Below are 10,987 nucleotides of genomic sequence, written 5' to 3' on the forward strand. Positions count from 1 at the left end.
CACTGGCAATCATAGATGTGAGGTGACCCAAGCCACATGGAGCCCTCTTCTCACAACTTTCCATAGGTGCTGGACACAAAGCTGCAGGATTTAGTATCTACCTTGGTGGGCTTCAGTCTTGCTTCCATCTTATTTCTTTCTGTCTCTTATTTCTCCCTTTCACAATGGGAATTTTTATCCTGTTCCATCATATGTTGGAAGTGTTTAACTTTCTTTTTTATACATGTTTACAATAGATAATGAATTTATTCATCATGGGGAGTTATAACAGGTACATATGACATCCTAATACTATTTGCTTCTCCTTTTCCTCCTCTCCTTTTCCTCTCCCTCTATTCTAAATCCCCTTCCCATCTGTAAAAGATTCTTTTTTTATTTCACAGGCAGTCACAGCTAAAATTTTGCCCTGACTCTCAGAGGAGACTTTGACCTTGGACTTCTAATTAATGGTGGAACTGTTAAGACTGGTGAGGCTTAGAGATGGACTAACTGCATTTCGCATGATGAGATGAACTAAGTGTCGTGGGGGTCAGGGCAGTGTTGTGCTTTAGATCCGAAATGTCCTCCAAAATCCTCCTGTGTGGAAAGTGATCAGATCGGGGGCACTGCACTCATCAGTGGGTCCACTCACTGAGGACTTTAGTAGCTAAATGTGCTGTTAGAAGGTTGAGCCTGTCAGAAGAGGTGAGTCACTGGGCAATGACCTAGAAGGGTGTATTCTTATCCCTGGCTCCTTCTTTTCTCCCTGCTTCCTGAGTGCCATGGGGTGAGCACCTTTCCTCCCACCAGGCCCTTCCACCGAGCTTTCTGCCTCGAAGCCAGCTGACCATGTGCTGAAGCCAGGAGCCAAAACACATCTCTCCCTTGTTGAGCTGTGAGTGTCAAGGATTTTGCTGCAGAGATGAAAAGGTGACTAAGACATCCAGCGGTAGGCAGTCTGTTCGCTCCTCCAGGTATCTCATCCACACAAAGTCTCCACCCTCTGGAATCCGTGCTGCTCTCGTCTCAAGCTGAGCGCTCTCTCACAGCTTCCTGACCCTTCTAATTGCCTTTAAACAAATAATGGCGTTGTGCTTAATCAGAGCATATGCAGTAAAAGGTACATATAGCAATTATGAGAAAACAGGATCTTGGTAAAGCATGATTCCAACTGAGTGGTGAAAGACCCTCCTGGGGCAATGGTATTAAAACATGAATTACTGCTCTAGACCTATAATTCCTATAAATTACATGGAAAATTGTTGAGACATGTTCCAAACTAAGCCATAAAACTGGAACATGTTCAAGCAAATAAAATAGGACTGATGTGACTGAAACAGTTTGGACAATGACCTTGTGTCATATAATTATGTCACTGACTCTTTGAAACCATAAATGCAGACTGAATACTTGTGTAAGTTTTTGGAGTTGGATGGTGGTATAGACTGGGAAAGAATTTCCCCTGAAGGGATTGGAAGTTCCCTTTCTCCATAGTTCCAAGAAAGGAACATGGAAAAATAGTTCTTAGACTAGATTGAGGGAAAATATTTTCTGCTATCTCTGGGCCAAGAATCAATCTGGGCTGCAAATTCCCAGACATGTCCAGAGGATTGAAGGGCTAAGAATAGCTCCTTGGCCACATAAATGCGGCCTGAAGTGAACAAGCAGAACAAGTAGTAGGAGAGCACGAGGAGGCGGGGTCTGAAGCAGCATGTTCAGTAGAACTTTCTTCCCTGATGACAGTGTTTTATACTCTCTTCAGTCCAACATGGTAGCCACTGGCCACATGTGTCTACTGCCTGAAATATGGCTGGTGCTTGTTAGAAAGACCCCAGGATTTGGCCCTGAGAGAGTGTGAGGCAGAGCCGCGGGGAAAATAAAAGTCACCAGGGGACAGTTTGGAGGCTTCCTATTTCTAGAAACAGCTGGTGGTATTTTGTTTCATCATTGATACAATATAGTTGGTGAAACATGACAAATGTGACCAAAACCTGGCACAAATCAGTTCTTTCACTGTCTGTTTTCTTCATTTCTCCTCTTTGTTCCTCAGCAGATTTTAACAAGTAGCTGTACCCTTGGTCTGCAGGTCTCATTCAGGTGCATTTCCCGTAAACAACAATGGCAAAATTTGCTTTCTTTTTCAGGCCCTCCAGTGAGGTTCTTCTGAATTACTTTCTCTGTTCCAGTCCTGACCAAATCTCAAGTTTAAAACACTTGTGCTATGGTTTGGTTCTGGATGTCCCCCCAAAGCCTCATGCAGTCATGGGGCAGTTTCTAGAGTTTATGATTGATCCATGGGTGTGAGTGCTACACCCGCCCTGGGGCGGATAGTTTGCGTATATAAGGCAGAGAATGAGGCTGCTTGCTGCCACTCCTCCCTTTTGCTGTTGTTGCTTTTGCATCTTCCTGCCGCCATGAGCAGCTGCCCTGTGCCATGTGCCACTCTGCGTTGGAGCCAGCTGAGTATGGACTGAAACCTCCACAGACTGTGAGCTAAATAAACCTTTCCTTCCTTAATTCTAGGCATCAGGTATTTTGTCTCAGCAATGAGAGAAACATAGTTAAGACAACTTGCTTACCAAATCCACTCATCATAACCTCCCCTGACCCAGAATTTTATCTGTGTCAGTTACAAAAGTACACAGAGAAACTGGAAAAGATACAAAGCTGTTAGAACTTGTCACACAGTTCAGCACTTGTCCTCCAGAATGCTGAAGGCAGCACTTCAGAAGACTTGGTGTTCATTTGTACTGACACGAAACTTCACTTTCTTCAATTTTGGTGATGATACCATTTTTTATTATCACCTATAAAATCTAACAAGTCAAAAGTGAGAACCAAAGAACCCCCTAGCCAATTCCAGCTGTGCCAGCTGCAGTGATATCACATTTGCCCTTACGCTAGTACTTTTAATTTCCTGCAGCACTTCACTGTTTTTCTGTTGCCATCAAATACATGTGTTTTGCTTCCGTTAGGGGAACTGCTGAGGATGTGCCGACCTACTGGCCTATTTAGCAGGTGGTGAATTGATTAAGGCTGGTGAACACACACTGCATCATATAGTAGAGTTATAAATCCAGGTTTACCTGTTTACTCTCTCAAACATCTCCATTGATATGCTTTCAGAAAGGAAAAGCAATAGGCTATTCCCATCTTATCTTCAACAATTTTCCTACCTTGATTTTGTTGTCATAATTATTGACTATTTGATGATTGTGTTTTAACACCAAGATAGCAGAACGCAGAGCTTGAATACTAGTGACATGCTTGTGTGGTTAACAAAGACTCTATCTTGGTTCATTCTTGTTCTTTAGAACAACACCCTAAAGGAAGGTTTCATTAAACAGATGTAGGATCAAAGAACTGATATTAGAAATTCCATACAACCCAGCGGTCCCCTGCTAGGTACAGTACCCAAAGGTCTTAAGACATCACACTACAGAGATCAATAAACGTATAACAGGGGCTGGGGATTTAGCTCAGTGGCAAAAGCGCCTGCCTGGCAAGCGCAAGGTCATGAGTTCAGTTCCCGGTACCGGAGAAAAACCAAAAAAATAAAAAATAAAAAAAAAAAAACGTATAACAATGTTTATAGCAGCTCAATTCATAGTAACTAAATCCTGGAAATGCCCTGTATACCCAAAACAGATGATTGGCTAAAGAAAAGGTGGCATTTATACATAATGAAATACTACTTTGCTATAAAGAATGACAGATTTGAGACATTTATAGAAAAAAAATGCTGAGTGAAATAAACCAGATACACAAGTGTAAGTACCATCTAGTCTCTCTCCTTTGAGTGAGGCAAAATGCAAACAGAATAATAAAGGATGGATAGGAGTGGACAGGAGATAGATCTCCTGCTATAGTGAAGTGGTGCAAAGGAAAAAAGGCGGGGGTGAGGAGGAGGAGAAGGGGAAACAAGCAGAGTAAAACTGTGTGTTGTACAGGCACTTCATAACTTCATTCAATGGAAACACTATATGCCATAACACAAGCCATGATTAATAATATCAACAAGAATGAAAAGTGGGCGAAGGGAATTGGGGGAAGAGGGAGAGACGGGGAAGAAGAAGGGGATTAAATAAAAGAAACAAGCTGTGGCATATACATGTATACACTGCAAGAACCGCCGCCATGTGCTAATAAAATAAAAAATAAAAATTCAACTTAAAAAAGGAAAGTTGCCTTGTGGCTGGTGATAGTCTCAGCACTCAATGTGCTTAAAAGTCCTGGCTCTGTCCCATGGGGAGAGAGAGTGATCTTTGGGTCTTTATGTGTAATCAAGAGATAAAAACACCTAAAAAGTACTTTGTACATTTCAGGCTGGTGAGAGGATCAAATAACATCATGCTTACAGAAGTGCTTTATAAAAATTTTTCCACACTTAAAAAGCTTTAAAGTTTTACTTTTCCTTTTTATCCCCACTGATTTCCAAAAAGAGTTTTAGTTCAGTTATAACAGAAGGTACATAGATAGTAGGGCAATTAAAGCACAGACAATATAACAATTCACATAATGGAAATAGCAGATAGTTGTCCTGGAAAATCTACAAGACAGGACTTGCAAATTGAACACTATTCAATTGAACACTAAACTCAGATTTGAATGAAGACAAAGAACACAATTAAGCATTTGGTTCTCCTAAATTACAAAATGAAATGTGCTGATTCATTAAGAGAGACAGAAATTTTCTTCCCCTTATGGGCTGTGAGGACATGGTTATGAGACTATGTTGTGGACACAAACATGTCTATATTTACCTTGCAGCTAGGTATGGTCATGTGACTGGGTTCTAGCCAATGAGATGGGAGCCTGGTCCTCAAAAGCCCTTCTCCATGTGCTCCCCCATGCTCCTTCCCTTCCTATCAGTTTGATGCTTTGCATGGTTGGAAGGGAGAAGATGGAAGAAGATTCGGAACTTGAATCCTAACTTGGAGCTGCTCTTCAATTAGAAAAACATACTTTCTATTTCACATGAGCAAGAAACAAGCTTCTTTCATGTTTAATCTGCCTACAGCTGTGTTAGCTCACTTGGTATTACCCCAGTGAACTACCAAGACATGCCCCTTGTAGAGTGAAAACATGAGTGTTGGAGGCTTCAGTTCAAGCCTGAGTGGCTTCAGTGGTCTCAGGTCTGGTCAGGATGACACTTCACTGTGGGAGGGCGTGGCAGAGCAAACTGCTCACATCTGGAGTCAGCAAGGAAGAGACAGAGATTTCTGTGTCCCACAGTGTCTGCTATGAGAACACCCTCAATGACCTAAGGACCTCCGCTCCACCTCCTAAAGGTCCACAGCACCACCCAATACCTCTCCCCTGGACACTGAGCCTTTGACACATGGACTTTTAGGGGTCACTATCTAAATCAAAACCAACCAAGTAATGCATAATGAATCACACTTTTGTCAACAATAGTGTCACAGCTTGTATCTACACATCCCGCTACAGTGGAGCTTTGGGAGGTGACTGGCTCATGGGGGTGTTAGCGTATTGGAACACTGATGAGTTTACAGCTAAATGGAAGGGGAAGCCTGGTTGGAGAGGAGGGTCACTGGGGACACGGCCTGGAAGGGTGTATTTCCCTCTTTTGATCACTCTCTGCTTACAGCTGCCCAGCCATGAACTTATATCTGCGATACCCCTGTGCCATGCCACCCTGCCTTGGAGCCAGTTAACAAGGGACTGAAGGGACAGTTATCAGGTACCATGTCAGTGAGAAAGTAACCAAGGCAAATAAGTACACACTACAATATTCACGCAAGGAGATCACCTGAAAATGCATCTTTTGCAAGTCTTGTCTTTAAGTGATACATGGGTGTATTTCACACAACTGGCCTACTCTAAAAAGAACAAAGTTCTTTAATTTGGAAGATTATTGGATATTATAATATAAATTTATATTTAGCTGTCAGGTTTACCTCAGAAAAAATGTTAAGCTGCCTTCCTGAACTAGCTCATATCTTATCAGAGACAAGTAAAATCTCAGTGTTCTGAGGGAAGAGAATAAAACAAAAATGAGTAACTTCATTTATGTGTTTGAGCTGCTAGGGAATGGGGTGGAAAGAGAAGAAGCAAGAGATGAGGTCAGCTGTGGAACGTGAGGCCATCCGGTGCGGCCCGTTCTCCTGGGTACCTGGGTAGTGAGGTTGCACTGGGCAATGTGAAGGCCAGGAGGGTTCAGCTCCTGAATAAATTGGGAGGAATCTTGATGGTTCAGAAAGAAGAACAAATAAGGGAAGGATAGGAACAGACCAACCGAGCTCTCTGTATTCCCTGAAAACCCCCTCTGCCTGGAAGGGTTTGACAGGGTAAGTAAATCTCAGCTGTGTCTTGCTGAAGTAAAGAAGCATAGTTCTTAGGCCCTGCTGTACAACCTGTCTGCAGACACCTTGGGACTTTTATGCAGATAATCTAGAAGGATACCATAACTTCTACAAATGTAATTAACTTTATTTTTCCTCAATCACAACGTTAGGACTTGCAGACCTGCTTCCTGCACTTTTCTCATCTTTTGAGGTCGAGGTACCTCAGCACAGTGTGTTTAGATCCCACGCACTCCCAGGGCGCTTTTGTTCCAAGAATTCTCATGGAGCCGTCTCCAGAGACCTCTGTTAGGGGAGTTTTCACCAGGACTTTTTCACACTGAACTAGCTGGATCCTTCTGACCTGGAGTATAAACACACCTTATGTTACATGTTAGGGTAGGGGTTTTTATTTCTGCAGTAATTAAAACTAAGGATTTACAAGGGCTGTGGCAAATGACAGCTCAGACAGGATGAGGCTGGCCCCTAGCTTTGGGCTCACAATCTGAGCTGGACAGATGTTCCAGGACACTATTTATAGAGGCAACTCAGGACCCAATCTAGAGAGCTCAGCAGTTCTGGGCAAACTACAGCTCCAGATCAAGCAGCAGCAGAGCGTCCAGTATCAAAGCCAGAATGTTCTTACACAGTGAGGTCAACAAGAGACTGTGAGGAGAGAAATACGTGGATACCTACATAACGGATGCCCAGAAAATACATCTACAGGAAACCCCAAGGGGGCTTTCCAAAAGTTTTCTTTCCTTTACACCATAATTTTTACTCTCTATTCCTAATTTTTACTCTCTATTCCATAATTTTCTCACTAGTCCCAAAAAATCAGCAACTACAGCCACTCTTTCTCTCCTGCAATAGGTAGCTTATAAAGTTTCTCAGAAAACGTAAAATGCAATTGACATCAAAATAATATGAATATCCAGAGACCATGTCATTTCTCTAAGCATTTTAAGTTCTATAGGAAAGTTTGAATAACAACCCTTTTACAATTCTATAAATAATACAAGTTTCACTCCCTTGAGGCTGATATGTGTCCTTTTGACACCATTTCTTAAAAGAAAATGAAATGTACAAGTTACTTTGCCAGTACTTCCGCCTACATAACTTCTTTGTTCCAAAGAACAGGATCGAGACATCAATTAGTATCTTTTGTTTGCTAATAAAATGTGAAATAGGAAATGAAAAATGATACGTTTTTACTCTTCTAGGCGAATTTTGCCTTTGTTCCCATCTCTGACTACAAGTAAAAGGGATGTAGGAAAATATTGGCGAGTGTCATTAGAAGTTTATTTCCTTTAGAAAACATGAATTAGAATCAAGACAATGTTAGGGATCGTGTCATTCAACTTCTAAGTGCCTAACACCCAACATTACTGAGCCCTCCGTCTGTGCAGACAGAACTCCCCCATGTGCTTTTCAATAATGATTCACTTAATCCTTGAAAAAAACCATTATATCCACATTAGAAATAAGAGAAACCGAGGTCCAGACATGCACAAAACCCACTGGCAAAATCGGTATTCGGATCTAGGAAGTCCCACTCGGGTCTCTTGAACACTAAACGCCCCTGACTCATTTACACTACTCTACAACAAACATAGTTACGTGCTCTACTCCTAAATGTTACTAAGAAGAATAACGCCTGGGCATTTCGCTTGGCAATATAAGTAGAATATAACAGTGTAAGTTATACAATATATCAGTCACTGCACAGTTTAAAGGGCAAACTTCGTGTTTTTCATTTAAGCATTGTTACTGCTATTTTGATGGGGTTCAGCCAATAGATGTCAGCTCTTAAGTCTCAAATAAATAGTCTGTGTAAAAAAACAAAACACAAATGAAGATAAAGGAACCTGGGGCAGAGCCTGGCGTTTCCGGCCTTTGGTGACTGCGTCTTAAACCACGCCTGCAGTGCCCCTCGCCGCTGGGGAGCCGCCGAGAGCACTTTCACCTCTGGGGCAGTTTCCACCTCGCACCTAGGCGCGGGGCTAGCGCTCATAACACGTGGGCAGAAGTCCGCTGACCTCGTCCAGAGCATCATCTTCTCAGGGTGTCCACCCTGTGCGCAGAAATCATGCTTGCTCAGGGTCCTGACTCTTAGTCTGGCTGAACGTGGTCACTGGTTTACTCTACTCTGTGTTAAAAGTTGATCAATGCCATTTTTTCTTGAAAGTACGCTCAAATATCAACTAAAAAAACCTGCCACAGATACTCTGAAGTCAGAATTGTATTTTCTTCTCCTTTGCAGCACACCAGTGCCTACTTCTCCAGCTGGCAATTTCATAAGTGGTCCTGCTTTGAAAGGTCTAATGTAAAACAAAAGAAAAGTAAAAAAGAAACAAACAACTGAGACTGAATTGTTTATTTTATTGTGGGTTCATTTAAGACTAGTGGGGAATTTGGAAAGATACCCACCCAAATGTTGAGCAGCAGTTTCACTAACATTCTGACTTTGTAAAGCTAGCTCTCCTAATAGACCTTTGCATTCAAATTATTTGTGTTCTGAGCACCAGAACAAAGCTGCCGCATTTCTGTTCATTCCAGCATCAGAGCTGTCATAATCTGCAGTTCCAGTTTTCTGATTGTCCTCAAGCTGTCAAAATGTTTGCTATGTTTATCAGAATACGCCAGATTCACAGGGGCATTGGGCATGAGCAGCACTGAAATCTTTCAGACAAGTGAGGTTAGAGGAACAGCTACTGGAGATTAAAATGAGAAAAGTATGTAAGAGACCATGTCTTTGCTACCGAATATGGTAGAGTCCATTGTAAAGAAATGATTGCTACGATTGGGGCATAAATTTATCAATACAAATAGAACTGAAAGTATTATACAAAACAGGGTTTACCAGAGTTTCCATAGTTAGCAACTCATTTGTGTTGGTTGATTTATTTATTTATTTATTTATTTGTTAGATAGCTAAAAATTAACATATAGTCCAATTACAGGTCAATATAATTGTTAGATTTCATGTTTTATTCATTTAAAGTTGTGTTCCTAACTATCTGCTTCAAATTAATAAATGTCCCAAGCACCACCTGGAGGACTTGTACTGAGATCACATTTCAGCGAGTGTAACGGAGCGGAAGGATGGGGACTCATGTCTGTCTACGCTTCACAGCACTGAAGGGCGCTTCTCCCTACCCACATCTGACACTAAGATCACTTCGATGTGTGCTGCTCATTACCCAGAGCTGCAGAATTCCAAATCAGTTAACTAAGGTAGGGAGGGGGAAATTATTCACTGGAGTAAGTTCCTATGGTTTATTTTCTATGTGGAATTAAAATAAAATCTCCTCATTTTGTTTTTATTGGCATTGCCCCGGGACTGACGAGAAGCACACCAACCAGTCCCTCCTGCGGGCCGTGGGAGAGCAAATGGCCAGAGTCAGCTCCGAGAGGGAGGCGTGACCCTCACGGAGGCGGGAGCGCGGTGGGCACTCCATGTGGACATTCGCATTTGCCTCGCTCTGTGTCCCTACCAACTGCAAGGACAATTACTACTGGGGTCACCAGTCATCTGGACTACTCTGGCTTTTCTACAATCATAATTTTTAATTATCTCCAAATGTTGATTTTTAAGAAAAAAATTCCAACATTAATTATTCTTCCTTGATGGAAATAATATTTATGTGCAGCAATTTTGTTTTTTCTGGTGTTTTGTTTCATTCTGTTTTGTTTTCTGTACTGGGGATTGGAGCCCAGCCGGACTCTAGAACATCCCCAGCTCTTTTTATTTGATTTTTATTCTTGGGGTTTTTTTTCAACTTATGTTGTTAGTACAAGTTTGCAGTACAGAACAATGACATTCCTCATGGGGTGCTGGTACGTGTTCATGACACATCTTAATTCTTTTTCATCCCCTTTTCCCTCACTTAGTCCCCTTTCTCTCTCTCTCTCTCTCTCTCTTGGTTTTTTTTTTTTTTTTGGTTTTATCATATTTGATAGCAGCATTTTCTTGTATTTATTCATTTGTTGTTTTTTTTTGTTTGTTTTGTTTTTTTTCCCAGTTCTGGGAATCAAACTCACGACCTTGTGCTTGCCAGGCAGGCGCTGTGCCGCTGAGCTAAATCCCCAGCCCGATAGCAGCTTTTTCTTAATTGGTTACAACACGTAAGCCCATATACAAAATTAGAAGCACATTTAGATGTCTCTTTTGAAAGAAGGTTTTAGTCTTTTTCAAATGAGTTTTAAAAAAATAAAAACAATGCAATTTTTAAACACTGTTTTGAAAACTTGAAAGTGCAGCAATATATTTAGTTTCATTTATCTTTGCAAAAGAACTACCTCCTTATTTCCAAAATCTATCTTTTATTTTGCTTTTTATTTATATTTTGGGTTTCAGTTTTTGAGTTCATTGTCTCTTAACTTGCCCAGGCTGGCTACGAACTTGGGATCTTCCGGAGCCTCCTGCCTCAACCTCCCGAGCAGTCGGTATTACAGCTGTAAGCCACCACTCCTACTGTGTGCAGCAGTTTCCAGCTACATAATATTATTTATCTTAAAGAACTGAGACATAAAGTACCAACCAATGAAGCTAAATCCAAACCTGGCTGTTTTCAGCTCCCTTCATCAACTATTAAATATACTACATATGAGAGAGAGAGAGAGAAGAAAGGAAAGAAAGAAAAAAACAAAGAAAAAAGAAAAAAGAAAGAAGAAAGAAAGAGAGAGAGAGAGAGAGAGAG

General features: G+C 41.4%; 1 protein-coding gene across 6 annotated transcripts in view; it reads right to left on the reverse strand.

Moving 5' to 3' along the window:
- The window catches only part of Wdr49 (WD repeat domain 49), a 138,940-nt gene that overhangs the window by 126,822 nt on the left and 1,131 nt on the right, over nt 1-10,987 (reverse strand). The gene's annotated exons all lie outside the window — the stretch shown is intronic.

This window comes from Chinchilla lanigera, unplaced genomic scaffold, assembly GCF_000276665.1.
Source record: "Chinchilla lanigera isolate Chin_1 unplaced genomic scaffold, ChiLan1.0 scaffold00047, whole genome shotgun sequence".
Classification (NCBI taxonomy): domain Eukaryota; kingdom Metazoa; phylum Chordata; class Mammalia; order Rodentia; family Chinchillidae; genus Chinchilla; species Chinchilla lanigera.